This window comes from Crocuta crocuta, unplaced genomic scaffold, assembly GCF_008692635.1.
Source record: "Crocuta crocuta isolate KB4526 unplaced genomic scaffold, BGI_CrCroc_1.0 scaffold84, whole genome shotgun sequence".
Taxonomy (NCBI): domain Eukaryota; kingdom Metazoa; phylum Chordata; class Mammalia; order Carnivora; family Hyaenidae; genus Crocuta; species Crocuta crocuta.
In genome coordinates, this window is record NW_027530213.1 from 7,238,521 (window position 1) to 7,259,187 (window position 20,667).

General features: G+C 46.8%; 1 long non-coding RNA gene across 1 annotated transcript; it reads left to right on the forward strand.

Moving 5' to 3' along the window:
• The first annotated feature begins 5,979 nt into the window (after positions 1-5,979).
• LOC144232589 (uncharacterized) lies at positions 5,980-11,648 on the forward strand. The gene is made up of 4 exons (XR_013335465.1): positions 5,980-6,183; positions 10,466-10,610; positions 10,886-10,943; positions 11,425-11,648. It is a non-coding gene; the product is annotated as an uncharacterized LOC144232589 (long non-coding RNA).
• The last annotated feature ends 9,019 nt before the right edge of the window (positions 11,649-20,667 follow it).

Sequence of the window (20,667 nt, forward strand, 5' to 3'; positions counted from 1 at the left end):
AGCGAAGAACAAAGGAAAGTGGAAAACAAATGTTAACAGGACACAAGTCTCCATTAGTTTACAAATGTCTTAGTAAATTACAAGAAAAAAATGATCTCTTATGAATAGCCTAATCTCCAGAAACCTACATACTCAGTTTCCTGGAGATCCNCCCATAGTGAGTGGGGGAAAAAGACCAGAAGGAACTGGCAAGTAAAATTAAATTTCTTTATAACCTGCATCCCATTGACAGATACTTGAGGCAAATACAGAGTAGAACATTTCTCCAGGAACTCCCTACTATCTTTTTGTTGTTGTTGCTATTTATTTTTTGAAAGAGAGAGAACAGGGAGGGGCAGAGGGAGAGGGAGAAAGAGAATCCCAAGCAGGCCTTGCACTGTCAGCGCAGAGCCTGATGTGGGGCTAAACACACACTGTGAGATCAGGACCTGAGCCCAAATCGAGGGTGGGGTGCTTAACAGACTGAGCCACCCAAGCGCCCCTCCCTACTGTCTCGATGCCACCTTACTTGAGGGAAAACAACCTTAGTTTTCTAAGAATTCTTTCCTGGCCATCAGTTCCAGACCACCACCCCCCCCACTCCAAAACCCCATCAGCTATTACAGGCTGAATTGTATCCCCCCGCAAATCCATACGTTGAACCCCTAACCCCCAGTATCTCACAATGTGACTGTAATTGAAATAGGGCCTTAAAGAGATAATTAAGGTAAAATGAAGCAATTAAGACGGGTCCCAATCCAAAATGACCAGCATCCTTATAAGAAGAGGAAGTTGGGACAGGACACACCGAGGGCGGCTCAGGTGAGATAGAGAGAAGGTGGCCATCTGCAAGCCAAGGAAAGAGGCCTCAGAAGGAATCAACCCTGCTGACACCTGATTTCAGACTTCTGGCTTCCAAACGGCGAGAGACAGTATGTTTCCAGTTCCCATTGTTTAAGCCTCCGAGTCTGTGGCACTTGGTTATGGCGGTCCTAATACAGCGGCCATCTTGTGTTTTGTAGCAACTTTTATGCTAGGAAATGGCTCCCTCTGCTGGGTCTTCATGTTACAGGCCAAATGCCCTGAAAACAATGAATTTCCTGTTCCCACGGCACAGAATTAAAAATATACAGCAACTGCTGTGCCAAGCAGGGGAGGCTGGGCTGTGAGGAAGGGGTGGGAGGTCGTGGGGGAGGGGCTGCTTGACCCAATGGGAGACATAACTGTGCTGGGCAGCAGGCTGAAGATCCCCTCGTAATAATAATAAATATAGTTTCTTAATGCCTCCCTATATAACTGCAGATTTTTTTAAACATTTTTTTTAATGTTTTATTTATTTCTAGGAGAGAGAGAGAGAGAGACAGCGTGAGCAGGGGAGGGTCAGAGAGAGAGGGAGCCACAGACTGAAACAGGCTCCAGGCTCTGAGCTGGCAGTCAGCACAGAGCCCGACGCGGGGCTCGAACCCATGAACCGCGAGATCATGACCCAAGCGAAAGTCGGACGCTTAACCGACTAAGCCACCCAGGTGCCCCTATAGCTGCAGATCTTTAGGGGTCCCTGGGCGGCTCAGTTGGTTGATCCTCTGACTCTTGATTTCGGCTCAGGTCACGATCTCATAGTTTGCGAGTTTGATGCCCACTTTGGGCTCTGTGCTGACAGTATGGAGCCTACTTGGGATTCTATCCCTTCCTCCCTCTGTGTCCCTCCCCCGTGCACTCTCTCTCTCTCTCTCTCTCAAAAATAAATGAATAAACTTAAAAAAAAAAAAAAGACCCTAAAGATCTTTAACCTAGTCTGGTGCTCCCGGAAATAGTCCACAAGCAAGTACCCTCTTTTGTAAGCAGGAAATCACTGTCCTGTTGTGTTTGTGGTTATTCAACACACATCCTTTGTAAATTGGATTAATGTTATTTATTTTTATTTTTTAAACATTAAAAAAACATTTATGTTATTTTTGAGAGAGAGAAAGAGAGAGAGTGACAGCGTGAGCAGGGGAGGGACAGAGAGAGAGAGGGAGGCACAGAATCCTAAGTAGGCTCCAGGCTCTGAGCTGTCAGCACAGAGCCCGACATGCGGCTTGAACTCACAGACTACGAGATCATCACCTGAGCTGAGTTGGATGCTTTAACCCCTTAAGCTTAACTGACTGAGCCACCCAGGGGGCCAATCAAATTAATGCTATTAACCACACTCTCTATGTTGTGGACCAAGTCTAATGTACTGCAGTTAAGATGTCAGGCTTTCCATCTTTCTTGGCCTGTGAAACAGAAGCCATCGACACAACTTGGGATCCAAAAAGCTCTCTCAAGATTGGGAAAATCAGCCGCTAAGATTGTGCTTGGTGCACCTAGGAGGTACCCCAATAAACATTTTCCGAATGAGTCAAAGGTGATCAGATACCATGAAATGAAAACACTGGCAGCCGTGTATTCCAAACCTGGGGAGTCCCTCGACTGTTCTAGATGGCCTCTATGGCGTGAGATTTTTCTTCTCTTGTCCAGTCTGGGGAAGCACGTTTTTGTAACGTGCACAAAATGTGTGTCTTATGGATGCAGGTGAGAAAAGTAAGGGTGCAAGCACAGAAGAGCCTGGCACATTCAGCCTTAGCTTCCATAAGCTGCTAAGAGGACCCAGCCCGATAGAGGACCCAGCATGTGATACAGGGACTGTCCTGACATGTCCAGGCTGCACGCAGCTGGGGGTGGGGTCAAGCCATTCCCTTTAGAAGGATAAGGCAGCTTCTTATGACTCCTACATTGAACCTTCCATTCATTTCATCATGCACGTCTTCCGAAGCATTTGCTGAGTTGTATCGCCCATGTCTGGCATGCACGGGGCTTCCGGCAGTGAGCACGGGGGACACATACCCTCCTCCATAGGAGCTTACGCAGTCACCAGAGAAAGACAATTCCACAAGCGCTGTGATTGTGATGAGGCTATTTAAGGTGGAGTACGGGGTGATGTGAGAATGGAAAATGAGCAAGTTCAGCTGGGAGAGGCCGGGAAGGCTGACCTGAGTCAGCCAACTGTAACGTGAGACTTGTGGTATGTGGCATTTCAGGAAGACCCAACAGCCCAAGTAAATGCCCAAGGAAGCATGCACCAGCGGAACAGGGTGGGGTGGGCGGTGGCGGTGCATGGGGGCTCAGGTGCAGCCTGGCATTCCCATGAAGGCATCGTTTTCATGCCACGCCCACAGCTGGGCAGCCCTGGCTCAAAGGATACATCCTTCCTTCCCTTGCCCAAGTGGCCTTATGGGCTGGCAGGTCTTGAAGCCCGGTTCATTTGAGGAACTGAAAGAGCTAAAGCCTCTTTGCCAGTCACCAGTTGGTGCCCATAGATACCTGTCCTTCCTCCTCTTCACCCGCTACAAGTACTAGTCTCTCCATTCAGGTACAACCAGTTTCCATCCATTGATTTCACCCTTCTGGGAGATGTCATTGCTTCTCTGTTGGCCTAGCCTCCTGCAGATTAGTTATTGTGAAAAGGAGGCAGGGGTCATTGAAGGTGGGTGGAAAGAAAGAGAAGAGAAGGCTAGCGGGATGAGAAACCTGGATGGCATGGACAGTTGACAATGGATCGTGAATCTACCATCACTACTGGGTCTGGAGACGGGTCTCACCAGGCTCCAGCCAGGATTAGCTAAGCCGCTGCTCCCGTTCTTGAGGCTCGCTGTACAGTACGTCTTCCAGGAACGCATGCTGTGTAGACATTTCTGCTTTTCTGTTCCTGTTCATGCTCGGTGGTTGCCTCTGTGGAGTGACCATCAGCCCTGAGCCAGGCTGGCTTCCTCCTATTTATTTCCTCCTTCTTAGCCTTGGCTTCTGAGACAGTAGGGAATGAACACTGCCAATTCCAGTTCCATGCACAAACTGGGAAGCCAAGGTCAAGCCTTTCTTTCTCAACTTCTAATTAAGCTGCAACTACTTGGTCATCACTCAACCCTGAGAAACACAATTTTCTGAACATGAGAAGATACTGTACTTAAAACTGAAAAATTCCTCGCTTATACAATATGTCATTTTTTCATTTTCTGGCATCTGCCTTGTGGTTCAGAGGTCAGATCTTAACTTTTCCTTCCCCAAAGGGTCAAGCCAACTCTTTTTTTTTTTTTAAATGTTTTTATTTATTTCTAGGAGAGAGAGAGAGAGACAGCGTGAGCAGGGGAGGGTCAGAGAGAGAGGGAGTCACAGACTGAAACAGGCTCCAGGCTCTGAGCTGGCAGTCAGCACAGAGCCCGACGCGGGGCTCGAACCCACGAACCGCGAGATCATGACCTAAGCGAAAGTTGGACGCTTAACCGACTAAGCCACCCAGGCGCCCCGGGTCAAGCCAACTCTGGTGTCTTCATCCATCCATCTGGGTCTTTTCTGACTTCTACCCAGAATCCAAAATTCATAGACATTCCCTCCTATCCCTCCTGTAGCCAGGCTCTTTCCTTTAGGCTCCGTCCTAAAATAACTGAGCTGTCATCTCAAGGACGACTGATTCCCCCAGCTAATATCATTCCTCTTTTCTGCATGGAGACCATATTCTTTCCCTTAGTGCATCACAAATATTTATGTGCCCAGTATGCTGTTTAGTGGGCACTACAAAGACTAGAAAATCGATCTTGCCAAGTACAATCATGTAGGCATATGGGAACATAGGGAAGTGTGAGATACGCAGCCCCGAGCACCGTGGCATGGAACAGTGGCTCTCCACCTCTTTCCTCAGTGATGCCCAGGGCACCTACTTCCAGATATGATGCATTCCCTGGGCTAGCACTTTCTCTGTGCCTTTGCCCAGCCCAGAAAACCCATGGAATCTAGGGGGGTGATGGGATGTTATCCATGGGACAATCTTAAATGTTCTCTACTCTATTTCTCCGAAGTGTCATCATTTCAAAATGGTGATACTTAGTAGCAAATTATTATATCACACCTTCTGGGGACCTCACTCAACAACGGCTTGGGTCGCTGTAGCTGAGGGTGGCTGGCAAAGGTAGGGCCAGTTTCTGCATATGCCTCGCACTTGGAAGAAAGAAATCACGTGCTCAAACTGCCTTGGCTTCCAGTCTGCTGGTTGCAATGGGTCAGAAAACACTGTGCTGAGATATGAGCTCTTGAAAAGGGGCATGTTGACTGAGGCCCATCCCTACACAGGAGGGCTGTGTGAAAACATGTGTGTCTGCATATTCAAGCTTGCAGGCAAGAGCCTTCATTCTGGGCCTCTCTGACTCTCAATTTCCTTGTGTTGAAATATGTGGATCTTAATTCCTGTCTTGGCAAAGGCTATTGTGGGAATTTAATAAAAATACTTCTGTAAGAGCCCTCAGCCCTGTGTTGGCTTTGAGGACATTGAGCCGTTGGTGGCTCAACAAATATTTGCTGTGTGGAAAAAAAATGTTATTTGCTTAAAGAGTCTGTTCTGTAATTTTCCTTAGCAAAAGTATGCAAGAGCGCCTCCCAATGACATCTTACAAAGATCAGAACAGGAGGAAACTGTCTCAAGTGGAATTGTCGAAATGGTTATTGTTTGAGAGGATTCAGTTGGTCTAGTATGTTCCTCACTTCCTTGCCTTCCACCAGAAATTGTTCTGTGGGTGAGCTCTGCTGGCTGGGGGCTATGATAATTAGACCGAGGTCATGCATCTGTCCCCTGTGGGCCAGTTAGCTCAGCTTGGCTCCGTGTCTGTACACATTGATCTTAACCTAGCTGGCAGACTCACAAATGTGTGACCACGTCCCAGAGGACCGGAGGGGGACGGGTTTCTGTTAATCTGGCAAATACCGCTCATCCATTGGAGAAGCAAAGCCCCAACAGCTCTGTTATGGTTATTGTGACCCGAAGGTGGCGCTGTTTCTCAAGGAAGCACAGCCTTGTGGTTGCTGGCACCTTTGTTGAAAGGATGTGAGAAATGATAGACTAACAGTTGGAGAAAATCTGCAAGGTAACTTGGCTCAATTCTCTTTTTTCAAAATGTTTGTTTTTTGAGGGGGGAGATGGAGTGAGAGGGGACAGAGGATCTGAAGCAGGCTCTGCGCTGACAGCATCAAGCCCGACATGGGGTGCGAACCCACAAACTGGGAACTTATGACCTGAGCTGAAGTTGGACGCTCAACCAACGGAGCCACCCAGGTGCTCCACAATTCTCTCACTTTCTAGACAAGGAAACCGAGGCACAGAGATGGAGGATTCTTTCCTGAAGCCAAACCACACAGGTGAGGCTAGATATGGGTCTCCCAGATTATAAACTTTTTGGTGATATTTCCAAAGAATTAAATTGTCATTGAATTTTAAATGCCTATTATTCCTAATCATTGGCCGGATTTAAGCTATCCGTTTATTTTTTATATTTAATTTTTAAAAAATTGTTTGTTTATTTTGAGAGAGAGAGAGCGAGAGCGAGAGCACCCTAGTGCATGGGCATGTGCACAAGCAGGGGAGGGGCTGAGAGAAAGGGAGAGAATCCCAAGCAGGCTTCGAGCTATCAGCACAGAGCCCAATGTCAGGGCTCAATCCCACAAACCAGGAGATCATGACCTGAGCCAAAATCAAGTCAGATGCTTAACCCACGGAGCCACCCAGGCACTGCGCCCCCTTTTTTAGAGAAGGGTTGGGAAGGGTAGAGGGAAAGGGAGAGAGTGAATCTGAAGCAGGCTCCATGCTCAGCACAGAGCCTGACATGGAGCTTGATCCCATGACCCTAGGATCATGACCTCAGCTGGAATCCAGAGTTAGAGGCTCAACCAACTGAGCCACCCAGGCGCCCCTGTTTCGGTTTTTATTATAAGAAGCATTTGGATAGACTGTGCTGAACAGGTGATTTCTTTTCCATTTCCGTACTTTAGAAAGAAGAAAAATAGTGGGTATGGGTGGCAATTTATTCTATTCTGACTTTTTTTTTGAAATGACAGTAAGCATGAGTTCTGTTTACATGATCACAGAAACGACATGTAAACTTTTAAAAGGGTAGCAGCCTGATCATGAAAATGAGTCTGTGGTAGTTACTTTCAGCCCCTTTCCTAATTCATAGAAAATGGAGCATCTTAGGGAGTGGATGTCACAGGTAGGTTCCCACACACCCACAGGCATGTACAGACTCTGAATTCAATCTTTCAGAAGGTTTCTTCTGAGAAAATAACTTTTTTTTCTAAAGTAAGCTTTTGGTTACTTTCTGGGCATAGAAGTGAGGAAGTGTCCCATACTCTCGTGGTGCACACTGCCAGGGTGTGGTCAGTGAGAGCTCTCCAGGTGTTCAGAGCCTGAATTCAATACAGAATTCAAGGTCACCAAGAAAAGGCAGGCACCGCACCTCTGCTCGTGACACCTGTTAACGCTTTTCTTGTGGCCTGATTAAATCATATCCGTGACAACGGTTATTATTCTTGTGTTCGTTTCTTCCCCCCTTCGAGCGAAAGGAGCTTTCATAATAGTTTCTGAAATATGGACCTTCTAGATTCAGGATGACTGGATTTCTAGTTTCTGTTTATAAAATACTGTTGATCAAGTAACTTAGATTCCCCGCCCCATGGTGCCTTCCTCTGATGACAGAATTGTGGGATCCTCGGGTTGTGATCTCTTTCTTTTTACCTTTATCTGTGCTCTCTTAAATACTCCCTTTGCCGTGGGAGCTGGTTAGGGATGCGGGATCTCGAGCCCACATCAGACCTATGGGATCAGCGGGTGAGCATCCGGGGAGAACTGACCGACAGAGCTCCTGGGCGAGCCACGCAGCTGCACGAACCTCTCTGAGTTCAGTCTCTGCTTTCATGTCAGAGCTTTGCTTTTGCCCACGTGGTCAGTGTTAGTCTGCAATTCCACAGACACCTGCTGAGGCCCGCAGTGCAGTGGGCACTAGTCTGAGGGCTGAGAGTAAAAATGAAAAGTCCTTGGTCTTGTGGAATTCATAAGAAATAGATTTTACCGACTTAAATTTTTTTAATGTTTATTTATTTATTTTTTTTCGAGAGAAGCAGAACATGAGCAGGGGAGGGGCAGAGAGAGAGGGAGACACAGGATCCGAAGCAGGCTCCGGGCTCTGAGCTGTCAGCACAGAGCCCGATGCGGGGCTGGAACCCACAAACTGTGAGAGCATGACTGAGCTGAAGTTAGAGGCTTAACTGACTGAGCCACCCAGGCGCCCCTAAACTTCACTTATTTAGAATACGTGGTATGTCATGCAGTGACAAGCTATGGAAGGGAGTCAGGCAGGCTGAGGGGATGAGAGAGTGGGAAGGGGTGAGGTAGTATATGGATGGTCAGGGAAGGCCTCTCCAGTGGAGGGGCCTCTGAGCAGGGAGGGGTAGGAAGCGGAAGAGGGGTCACTCTTCCATGGGGCCTGGGGCCATCCCACCCCCCTGAAGTCACTGTATGCAAATAAAAATACAAGACACCCTATATATATTTTAATTTTTAATGTTTTATTTATTTTTGAGACAGAGAGACAGCATGAGCAGGGGAAGGTCAGAGAGAGAGAGGGAGACACAGAATTAGAAGTAGGCTCCAGGCTCTGAGCTGGCAGTCAGCACAAAGCCCCAAGCGGGGCTCGAACCCATGAGCCCTGAGATCATGACCTGAGCTGAAGTCGGATGCTTAACCGACTGAGCCACCCAGGCGCCCCCAAGACACCCTATATTTTTTAATTTGATGTTGCATTTCAGATCAACAATAAATAAGGTTTTGGTATAATAGACTTATGTGTAATTTTGTAAGTATAGACAATTTAGAATATGTCCTGGAACGCAGTACATGTACTAAATTATAGTACAGCTTTTGGTTTGTTTTTATGTTTACTTTTGAGAGAGCGAGTGAGTGCAAGCGGGGGAGGGGCAGAGAGAGAGAGAGGGAGACAGAGCATCCGAAGCAGGCCTCACACTGACAGCACAGCAAGAGAGCCCGACGTGGGGCTTGAAATCACAATCACAAGATCATGACCTGAGCCGAAGTCGGACACTTAACTGAGTGAGCCACCCAGGTGCCCCTATAGTATAATGTTTTGATATTTGGGACACATTTATAACTAAAAAATTACATTATTCATCTGAAGTTCAAATTTAACTGGATTTTAATTTACCTGGCGGGTCTCCGGGTCACCAGTTGGCACGGAGGCAGGCCATGGCTGGAGATGGCTTTCTCAGCTGAATCGCCATTTCTTTTCTCAGTCAACCTTCATCGGGCTCCCTGGGCCTTGGGCGGGGGCACCGTGACACAGTGGCCATCTGTGGTCTTGTGGCACCTGGATGTAGCTGTCCTGAACCTGTCTTCTGTAAGTCGGGTTAGTCAGGCTAGAATTTCCTGAACTACATACTCCTAAGAAAGTCTTTCCGAGTGGGAAACATCTTAGAATGCACCTAGGTACCTGCTGCACTGCGAACGTTCCATACATCAGCCTCTGGGAAAAAATGCTAATCTGTTCTTTGTCTGTCTCACGTGTCCAGAAGAAACCCGTCATTTATGTTTGCAGGCAACCTCAACACCATGCACTGTCTGCAGTTGTCCAAGTGCTGTTTTTGATGTGGGATGGGCAGCCCCTCCCCCTTCTCCCCAGAAGAGTCTCTGGCGGAATGTCTGTGAGACTGTGCAAGCCATTAACCTTCCAAATTTAAATGAGGGGAAATCCTCCTCCCCATCCTCCTCCTCTGCCTTATTTATTTATTTTTAAAAAGCCATACCAATTGGCAGGGATGTGGCTGCCGAAGGAAAAACAGTGTTACATCACTTTTTGGTAATTACCTCTAGGGGAGCCCAGACTTGAACAGAAGGTTCTAGAACTTGAAGCTTTTGTGTTTTCTAATTAGGGAATGGTGACTGCAAACAGACCACCTGACTTAGAGACAATAACCTGAGGGACCACTTTGCCAGTTTCTTTCTCTTCCATTTCCAGACATCTGCTGTTACAAATTAAAATAATCAGTAATACCCAATAAAAACAAACTTCAGCTGCATTTCATGCAAGCAAGTCCCGCCAATGAGGGGTTACAGCTGAGTTTAGGAACAGCCCTTCCTCTTCACATCCTGACTTGGGACCTCCCAGCTCAGCAGGCAGCAGGAAGTCCGTCAGCCTGTCACACGGAGTCTATAGGTCTGGAACCACAAATGTGACATTTTCCTGAGGCTGGCGGTGGGGTGGGGCGGGGGCCCCAAACTACTATAGGACAGCTTCTGCAGAAATATTTTGTGCAAATAACACCAACATTGTGAAGTCAGCTTCAAAATAGTTTTAAATACATTGATTNCTTTACCTTGGTTTCTTATGCTCTATTTTCAAAGTATGAAGGCCTGTATGCAAAGAAATTAAGTTGTTATTTCCATTAATTGGTGGCTCCACTGGAGATGTAAGTGAATGCAAACTTTTCTGCTGTTCTCTCAAACAAGCACATTTGCTGGCTTGGTTTGCAGTTAAAAAAAAAAACTGTTCTCCAAATTTGGGATCGTGAAATAAATTGTGCCTACCATGTGTGTGCATGTGTGTTTTGCATTTATATTTTTCTCATTCTACAGGCTTTCCTACTCATTAGTTACCACCTGGATTTGTACACCGGGACCCGTTGTTAGAAATGTCAGGATAACAATAAAGTAAAATCCTCAACAAAAATGAGCAGGAAATCCTACCTCCAAAGATCAAATGAAAGCGACCAACCGACCAGTAAGTAAATAAAAACAAGAAGGAACAGCTACATTTTCATTACTCGTTGGAATATACCAGGGTGAATTTGAAAACACTTAACATAAAAGCAAGCTTTTGAATATAAAATGTAAGTCGGAAGATTGATGGCAATATTAAATATTTTGTTTATAAATATACTTGTCGCATTGAATGATGTAAAGTGAAATTACGTGTAATTTGCACATGAACTACAGATGTGATGCTATTTGTGGCTTTTTTTTAAACAATTGTTCCCTTATTGTCATGATACATAGATGGCGTAGGAAATTGAGGACACAGAGATAAGCAAAAAGAAGACAATTAAAATCACAGGTAATCGCATAGTAGGCAGAGAGGACCTTTGGGAATTTCCGTGTATATATTTCCAGCTTTTCCTCTATATGCATGTGTTTTTAAAAAGCGGGGTTGCTCAGATCATGTAATTTGTGTACGATATGAGGAAGTGAGGGACAACCGAATAGAGAGGAGGGAAGATGAGATCTCCCAACGACTGTGATAATGACATATGAAACAAAGAGCCACTGGACAAACAGCAAGCAGAGTGTCCCGGTTCTCTGCTGTTCTATGTCATGGTAACAGTCCCTGAAACCCTGAAATTTCCATGTGCGCAGCCATTTATATTTTTCGCTGGGGCTTAAAAGCACATCTCTGCCTGATTTAAGAACGAATGAGTCAGATTTCTTTCTTAGCTGTGATTCATCACAGAAACATTTGAAAATTCCATCCTCGTCCTGTTTGACCCTTGCAACTTAGTCCCATGGAATTGGGGGTTAAGATTCTCTGTTTTTCATAGACGAAAGCACCTGCCAGGAAATGTCTTGCTTCCAGCTGCCCGCATTAGAAGCACACACGATCAAGGAGAACTTAACACGGCAGCGGAACACTGACACCCAAGCCAGAGGCCACCAGGAGAGCCTTTCCAGGTGAAAACCCCGCTGAAACAAAACGTGCGGCAAAAGAAAGCGAACAACCCCGCGCATTTGCTCGAACCTTGAAAATAAATAGAAAACAAATGTACAGGTGCTTCTTCATCAGAGGGATCGGCAGCAGCGTGCACGCAGGCAGACGCCGGCGTTAAAAACAGAACAGAAATAACCATGTGTTTCAGCCGGGTGTGTCACCATATTGTACTCAACATGAGGATATTAATTTCACAGTTTTCGCAGATAAGTTTAAACATAGGAACATGTCACAAATAAGCAGCAAGCTCCGTGAGGCTACATCAGCTGGGATTTCACAGTCTGCCATTTTTAAATTCAGCCGGGTCCCCCAGGACCAATCAATATTGGTGGCAATTATTCTTAGTACACAGTCCAAATGAAATGGGTGTGTTTTTTCTTTTTTATCAAGGTGGGAGACTGTGATATAGAAATAAGCAAATTCCCTGGTGGACGGCAATTGGGCCTCCTAACAGCTGCAGCAAGTTGGCTGTGGTCCTCGGGAATAGCCCCGTAATGACCCGCATTATTTTAACCCTTCAGCGTGAGCTGCGTTTGGTAGTTTAGGCTTGGAAAAGCCTAGCGCGTGTCAAACAAAGAGAGGTTGAAAAAAGGAAATAAATAAACAAGCCAGGGGCACCTCCCGAAGCAGCGGTATTACCTTATACACAGGTTTTATTTACACCCCGGTTTCTAAGCCACAACCTCTAGGGGGCCAGTGTTTGGGACACAGGGATGTTTTCATGAAGCAGAGAGCCGTTCACGTTCTATAGGGAAAGACGGTGAAGACCTTTTTTCTTTTTCTTTCGTTCTTTCCTTCTTTTCTTTAAATTTCTAAAAGGCAGATACTGAACTATGCAACTCCCTAGATTTTACTCTTTGAAAGTTAGTTTTCTCTTTAAAAATTTTTTGTCTATTCAGGGGTTGCACTGGGGAAGGGTAGCAGCAGAAATGAAGGTGGGGAATGAGAAGCATTCCGAGGAGGAATGGCCCTCAGAATGACAGTTCAAGTTCCTTCTCCTGGGTGGGTGGGGGGTGGGGGTCCAAGTTTGAGTTAGTTGGCACTAACCTGGGGGGGTCTTGCTAGCGATACTAACAAAACCAAGTCATTGATGGAGACCAGAGGGGACGGAAAAACACTCTCCTCCGTTGCAACAAATAAGGATTGCGTCTGAATTTCCTAATTCTTGGACAGAGACCCAATCCCCCATAGGGCTTTTCATCCAGTTTGAGTTTTTAGCTAATTAATCACTTAAAATGTCAGGGTGCGAAATCTAAAATTTTTCTAAGGTCACTTTATGTTAGCTGATAAAAACAAAACAAATCAGAACTGTCTCTCCTTGTGCTTTGAAACCACCAGGTCTCCTAAGAAAAATGCCACAGGAAATGAAAAATTCTGGAAAGGAGACCAAGATGCAAGCAGAAGGGGTCCATAATAAAAACAACCCGGTGGTTCTTTTTATAGATCTCCTAGTGCATCAGCTGTCTTAGAATTAGGAATTTTTCTTGTAGAATTTGGTTATTTTTCTCTCCCATTGAAACGAAAACAGAAATGAATGAAAGGGAAGTTTTAGGAGAGTTTAAGATCATAAAAATTGGGGCACCTGGGTGGCTCAGTCGGTTCAACATCTGATTCTTGATTTCAGCTCAGGTAATGATCTCATGATTTGTAAGTCTGAGCCCTGCATCGGGCTCTGTGCGGGCATTAGGAAGCCTGCTTGGGATTCTCTCTCCCCTTTCTCTCTCTGCCCCTCCCCTGCTCCGTCTTGCTCTCTAAAATAAATAAAATAAACTTTAAAAAAAGATCATAAAAATCTATTTGTCCTCTGAAAGTTTTGGCCACGTGGATTCTTTAATTTGGATGAGGGGACTCACAAGGGACGTGGGGGTCAATCTATGAACAGAACGGAGAGCTGTTGAATCTAAGATGGTATTTAATTCTTTCTCGCCTGAAACAAGGGTATGGATGAGGTCTTCATTCACTTATAATTCTCTAGTGCCTTTCAATCACAATTCTTTCAGTTTCTTAGAGAGAGTGGATCAAGGTTGCTCGCAATTGGTGGTTAGAAGTCGGTATTCTAAAGCTCAAACGACTTTGTTTTCTTCTCCTCCCCCACTTCGAAAATGTTTGAGAATAAAGGTTCCTGATTGCGATGGTGATTTGTGGTTAATATCATTAGACTTCTGGTTTGGATTAATGCTGCTAATTAGTTTCTGTCCTTGACTTTTTCCAATTAAAGCATAGAGGCCTTGGTGCTAAACACCTGGGCAGATTACCTAATTAGATGACAGAAACATAGGCAATTGTTCTCAGGTAATTATTTTAACTTTCACTGCTTGTTTGGTATTAAACACATCCATGAAAAGGGCATCCTTTCTACCCTGTGAACCACAAAACATCAGCTCCTGGGGTAGGAAACTGGTACCGCCTTCTAAATAGACAACGTTGAGTTCTTTTTTTGGTAGATATGTGCAGAAGGGACAAATTTGGGTGTTTCCATCCAGACATCGGAGAGCACACACATGCTAGTTGCTCCCACTCTGTTCCCCATGTGGTCCTTTGAGAAGACAATTTCCTTTGAGGAGTCAAGCAGAACGTAAAGTCTTTGGGTACCCTGTGTGCTTGGGCATTGTGGGGAGCATGCTTATCTGTCCCAAAGCTGACTCATGTTTGGGGAACCCCACTGTGCCCTAAAGGTGGGCTATGTTCTCTGTCTTCGAGTTCGGAATTGAAAACCCAGTTTCTACATTCTTAAAAAAACAACAAAAGACATAAAGCTACTGGGGTCTTTTCAACCATGAGTGTCGACCCACGGATCACTCCCAATGCAGGCGAGCTCGAGGGAAGGGTCGGGCCCAGATGCCGCTGAGCAGGGAGCACCTGCACTGAATCCTCCTGAGACCCAGGGAACAGTTCACCCTCAGAAGCACACACTGAAAGCCTGTTGCAGCCAGACTTTGTCATCTGTCCCCAGCCTTTGTCATCTGCAGACCAGCCCAAGGACACCACTGGCCACCTGGGAAGCAGACTCTACCTTTCCCTACCTCCGCTTTTGCTCTCACTAATTCCCCCTCTCCAGCCACACCCTCCACCCCACCTACATCCCTTGAGACCCTCCATCTCCTCCTCCTCCTCGACCCCTCTCCCAGGGTATTGCTTCTCCAAAACCTTTCTGAGAACTCTCAACTGATTTATTCCTCTTTCCTTTAAAAAAATTTTTTTTTCAATGTTTATTTGCTTTTGAAAGTCAGAGAGAGACAGAGAGCAAGCAGGGGAGGAGCAGAGAGAGAGAGACACACACACAGAATTCCAAGCAGGCTCCAGGCTCTGAGCTGTCAGCACAGAGCCTGATGCGGGGCTTGAACCCACGAACTATGAGATCATGACCTGAGTTGAAGTTGGACGCTTAACCAACTGAGCCATTTGAGCGCCCCTATTTCTCTTTCCTTTAAAGCCCTGTGGCTTTGTATACCCTTTCTATGGAGCCTTACTGTATTCTGTTTAGTATTAATGTTGTTCGAGGCCCTCTCTTAGCTCTCTGGTATTAGCAGCCTCTGGATTCATTTGCTAAGCAAGTATGTACTGAGACCTTGCTATATGTTAGGTAGACACTCTTCCAGACACTAAAGATTCAGTGATGACAGAACAAATTCCCTGCCCACCATGATCTTGCAGCCCGAGGAGGAAGGAGTGCAGGGAACAAACAAGCGAACCCACTTCAGGTGTAATAAGGTCATACAGTGATAACAGCTAGGGAGGAAAGGATATCACTAGATAGGGTGACGAAGGAGCTAATTCAGAAAATAATAACGAACATTCACAGAGCAAGACCTGTTGTCATGATTTCTACCTTTAATTTGTTTGATCCTCACATAAGGCTATGAATTATGTACCACTAGAAATCCCATTCTAGAGAAGAGAAGCCGAGGCCCACAGTAGTCAGGGAGCTTGCCCGAGGTCACACAGGTAGCAGAGCTGTGCCGTCTGGCTTCTGGGTCACAAATCTCAGCCAGCACTAACACTTCCAAGGTCACCCTACTTCCCTCTCCTCGCTGCCACAACCATGCCTAGAGCAGAACCTTGGATGTGGCAGGCCCTTGATGGACACTTGTGTGGGTCACACAGCTGTGGGCTTCTTCCTCTAAAGTGACTCATGCATCTGTCCCTTTCCCCTCCCGTCCCCCCACCCTAGATCAAGTCTGTAAGATCTTGGCTTGGGACACCTGGCCTCTGCCTTTTTCACTCTGGTCTTCCTGGTGTCCTGCATTTGGGCAGCTGCCCAAGGCCTTGGGGGGATCTGGCTCTACTGATGAGATGAAAACTCACGAGATACCCCCCCAGCCCTTAGGCTGACTCCAGGGAGCCCCAGCAGTGTGTGGGGTCAGAAGGGAGAGAGGCTCTTTAGAGCAGCCTGGGGGCAGTGCAGGGAAGCCCAGCAAAGGCTCCAATGAGGGCAGAAGGCTGCAGGGCCTGTCTCTGCCTGGGAAGCTCAGAGTCTAGGAAGTCTACCACCCAACTGCATGTAATGAGGCTCTGCTGTGTGTCTTAGAGTCCCTGGCTGCCATCTGGGACCCAAGTGCCACCTGACCCCACCTTGTACTACCACTCAATTTCATCCTGCCCCCCTCCCCCCCCATCGCCTAGATGTCTTGAGCCTTATTTATTTCTGCCATATGGTAACATGGATGGGAAACCCCGAGGACCAGACAAAGGTTGAGGTTCCTCTTGGGCCAGTGATTCGCAGGTCCAAGGCTTTCTTGGTCTGTGAAATAGGCTAAAATAGGGCTCCTATGAAGATTCAACCTAATAACACAAGGTAGAAGTACCGAGCTGAAGGCCGGGTCCCCAGTAGGTGCTCAAGAAATGCTAATTACATCTGCTCCCGGAGTTCTCCACGCTGGGCACGTGCTTGGGCTTCGGGGCCAGTCCTCCGGACACAAGCCCTATTCACCGTCCCCCTCGCTACAAACCCTTTTCTGGCCCCTGAGCACTTGAGAAGATGAAGTGCAAATACTGCCACTGAAGTTTCCCATCAACTGCCTGTGGCCTGAGTGCGGTTTCACTTCTACTACATCAATCGGTTGTCAGCACCTCATTGTTCTGCCAGTTAGTGGTTTGAACTTTGGTCCCATGGCCCATTCATGCTGCTCCCCCTGCAATGGCCTATCACCTTTCCTGCTAGTGGGATGTCACCTGTCTGCAGTACCTACGCTCCAGGGATCTGCATCACCTCCAACCAGCCACCCACCTTTTTGGCCACAGTGCAGCAGGGGAGCTGGTTGGGAAGGGTGGAGTCTCTGCGGATGGGTGACCGTGTGACTCAGGAGGGCCAATCAGATTTGCTTTCCCAGGAATTTGGCCCCTGGGACTGAGTCAGGTGCTCAGGGTGGCTGTACCTAAACCTGGTTGTGGCTGCTGTGGACAGTCCTCGCCTGCTGTGGGAGAGACAAACCCAGCCCAGCACCTCTTCTCTATGTCAGCAGTCTTATCGGCCATGCTGCACGTATGAATGGGGCTCACCGACTTCCGCTCCCCACCACCCCGTGTGGATGGTTGCTCGTTCTTAGCACAGCCCTGGACTCAGAGTTGGAAGTCAGCTGTTGAATAAATGCACGAATGAATGTTGGGGAGGGCAGTTCTAATAGTAGCTCAGGGAATCACTTGGAGAGTATGTTAAATGCTGATTCCCTGTCCCCAACTTGATTTTAATAGATCGCAGGCAGGACCTGAGAATCTGCTTCTTAACAAGATGCTGCAAATGTTCTGCCAGGGGTGGTCTGAGAATCACAGAGACCAGTCAGCTGTGGGCTCCTGGGTCTGGTGCTAACACCAATTCTCATGGAGCATCACATGCAGCCCTCGCACCAGGTACCAGGCCTGTGTCCAGGTCCCTGCACACACTGTCTCACCCTGCCTGACGGTCCGGGGAGGTGGCTGCCCTCTGCTTACGCAGTGTTGAATCAAGGGCACATTAAGTGCTGGTCTGAGCTTCCTGGCACAGAAATCCACAGAAATGCTCTGGCCCTTGGGCTCCTTTGAGCACCCTTTTGTTGTTTGGAGAAGTCTCTGTCTCTTGGCTCTGCTTTCCTCTAGAAGCACCCAGGCATTCACTTTCCCAAATTTCTTTGCCAATGGGGCACATTTGTGGGACCCACCAGTCAAACACTCCCACTCGGAGTTTGGTTTAGGGCTGGCAGACACGAGAAAGTGGGATGTGCATGGTGCCCTTGTGGTTGGGGGGTCAGCGGAGCCCTCCGGCTCTCAGGGGACAGCCATGGCAGGAGCTCTAGCATGGAAGCAGGGTCCACACTCCCAGTATGGAGTCTGGGGGTCTCTGCCCGGCCAAAGTGGGCCAGCGTCTTCGCTGCAGCACACCGTGGGTGGTGCTTTTGGCTGCAGAGCTGACGTTCTGGTCATTTGTTGCTATATGAGCAACTGCCCCCAAACCTACAGGCTTCAAACAATGGCAACATTTATTCTGCTTGTGAGTCTGCAATTTGGGCAGGACTCCGTGAAGACGATCGTTTTGCTGCCACTCAGTGTTGGTTAAAGTGACTTGAAGGTGGGGGTCTGGGGCCCTCTCAGACTTGCTCACCTGCACAGCTGGGAGTTGCCGCAGACTTGGGCTGGGCCCTCAGCTGGGGCCACGGCCAGAGCACCTACATGTGGTCTCCCATGTGCCTGCCTGGCTTCCTCACAACATGGCAGTGGGGGCGGGGGGGTAGAGGGAGAAAGGCAGGCAGAAGCCCCGTCACCTAGCTTCAGATGTCATGCAATCACTAAGGCCCACATTCAAGGAGGGGAATTAGACCCCACCTTCGATCAGACAAATATCCAAGAATTCTCAGAGAGTTTTTAAAACCAGCACAGCTGACATATCTGGTTTCCTACCCTTCCTGAGCTTCCAAGAACTAATATATATATATATATAATGTAAATAAAAAATATATAAGACATAATATATATGTGATATATACACACAATATATATATATGACATAGTATATATGTGATATATATTATATATACACTATATATGTATACATGTGATATATCATGTAATTATATATAGTATATATTATATGTTTTAATTATTATAATATCTGATAAATTATATATGTTATATACTTATATAACATAATATAACTAATATATCTATATAAATATATATATATAAGCTATCTAAAGTGGTTTCTATTATCTTTGTTCATATAGCTGGTATGGGTGGGGTCAGGCTCCACACCACATCTATCTGATTCCAAAGTTTGCTCTCTGAATCCTACATTGTTAAGCTCCAGGAGGGCACAAGAATGGAGCTTTCCTGGCCAATTAATTCCCTAATGAAAACTGACACATGAAATAAGCACCTCCCATTTAACAATCCCACAGCGAAACACTTCCCTGCATTATGGGCACAGCCCAATGGGAGGTACAAGTACTGGAGCTGTCACAATGCAGTGTGATGAGTGCTAAAATAGGGAAACTTCAGAAACATAACTGATACACCTAAACCAGAGGAACTGGGGAGTGAGGAAGGTGTCCTAGGGAAATGACATCAAATCTGAAACATGAAGATGAGTATGAATGAATTAGTCTAGCGGTGGTGGTGGTCGTGGCAGTGGTAAAAGAAAGCTCCAGCAGAGAGGGCAAGATGTGCAAAGGCCCTGGGGCAGGAAGAGGCCTGTCCCCCCTTTCCCCTCCCAACTAAGAGGAGTGAAGGGAGTTCTATGTGGCTGGAGCACCGTGGGTGAAGAAGGGAGAAAACAGACATGAAGCTGAAGACATGAGTTGGGAGCAGGTCAGACAAGGCCTTCAGTAACCTGTCCCTAATGTAAGGGCAACCATAATGTTGGACATCAGAAATACTTAAGGAAAAAGTAGAACTATTCGATGATAAAGTCAGGGACCCACATTTAAATTCCACATATTCAAATAGTCATGTCAGAATAGCATTCTCAAACTGCCTGAATTGATGCCCATTCATTCATTCCACAAACATTTATTTGACAGCCTACCACATTCCAGGCCAAACCCAGCTCAGTTTGATAAAAGAATAGCCAGCATGGCAGTGTTTGTTTCTCTGTGACTTCCAAGAGGAATGTTGCTGTCTTCTCAATGGATGCTCCTGTCACCCTGAGGTCGGGAGAAGGTGCCAAATTAATGCCAGCAGTGTGGTGACAAATGCTAGCTGGCTAGAGTCACAGATGTGGTACCATCAGGCTACCCAGGCATTACCATCTTGGCTGCAGACTGGCAAAGCCAGCTGGCTGCCTTCTTGTTGTGGAAGCCCCAAAGCATCCGCATCTCTTCATACTGAAAGGGAACAGCAAACAGGCTTTTGGATTGATGGCTGCAAAGAGGCAGATGCACGTGAGAATTGAAGAAGGCCTAATGATGGGTGTAGACAGTTAACCAGACCACCCCCACCATGTCTTCCTGTTTCTAGTTGACTCTGCCATCAGGAGGTTCTCTAAGTTCTCCCAGGCAGGGAACTATGGGAGAAGATGACTGAATTCCTCTTTGCATAGATGTGTGTGCTGGCCCCAGACCATCAGTTTCAGAAATAAGTGAAAATATAAAGCTAAAGCCCCAGAGTCTCATTGCCTGAGATCAACATGGCCAGCAGCTTTGTGTTCATTCAAAACGAAGCAGGACAAGGCTGGTGGGCAGGCTACTGAGGGGCTGGGAAACTGAGGTGTCTTCACCACACAGGAGCTGATAGCCTGTTGTGCCATGTGACCCACCTGAGAGTCTCACGTGGTAATTTCCAGTGTATGCAAAGTGGGAACTTGTATGATACAGTGTAATGAAGCAGAAAAATAACAGGCACATCTTTGTCAGCCTAGGCTGCTGTCACACAATACCACAGACGGGGTGACTTAACCAATGGAAATGTATTTCCCATAGTTCTGGAGGCTGGGAAGTCCAAGGTCAAAGTCCAGTCAGGTAGGTCTCTTCCCTTGACTTTAGGTGGCTACTGCCTTGCTGTCTGTCTGCTTACATGACAGACTTACTCTTCTTTGTGCACTCAAGGAAGGAGAGAGAGCAAGTTCTCTGGAGGCTTTTCTTTGTTGGTAGCCATTCTGAGCCCACTAGTC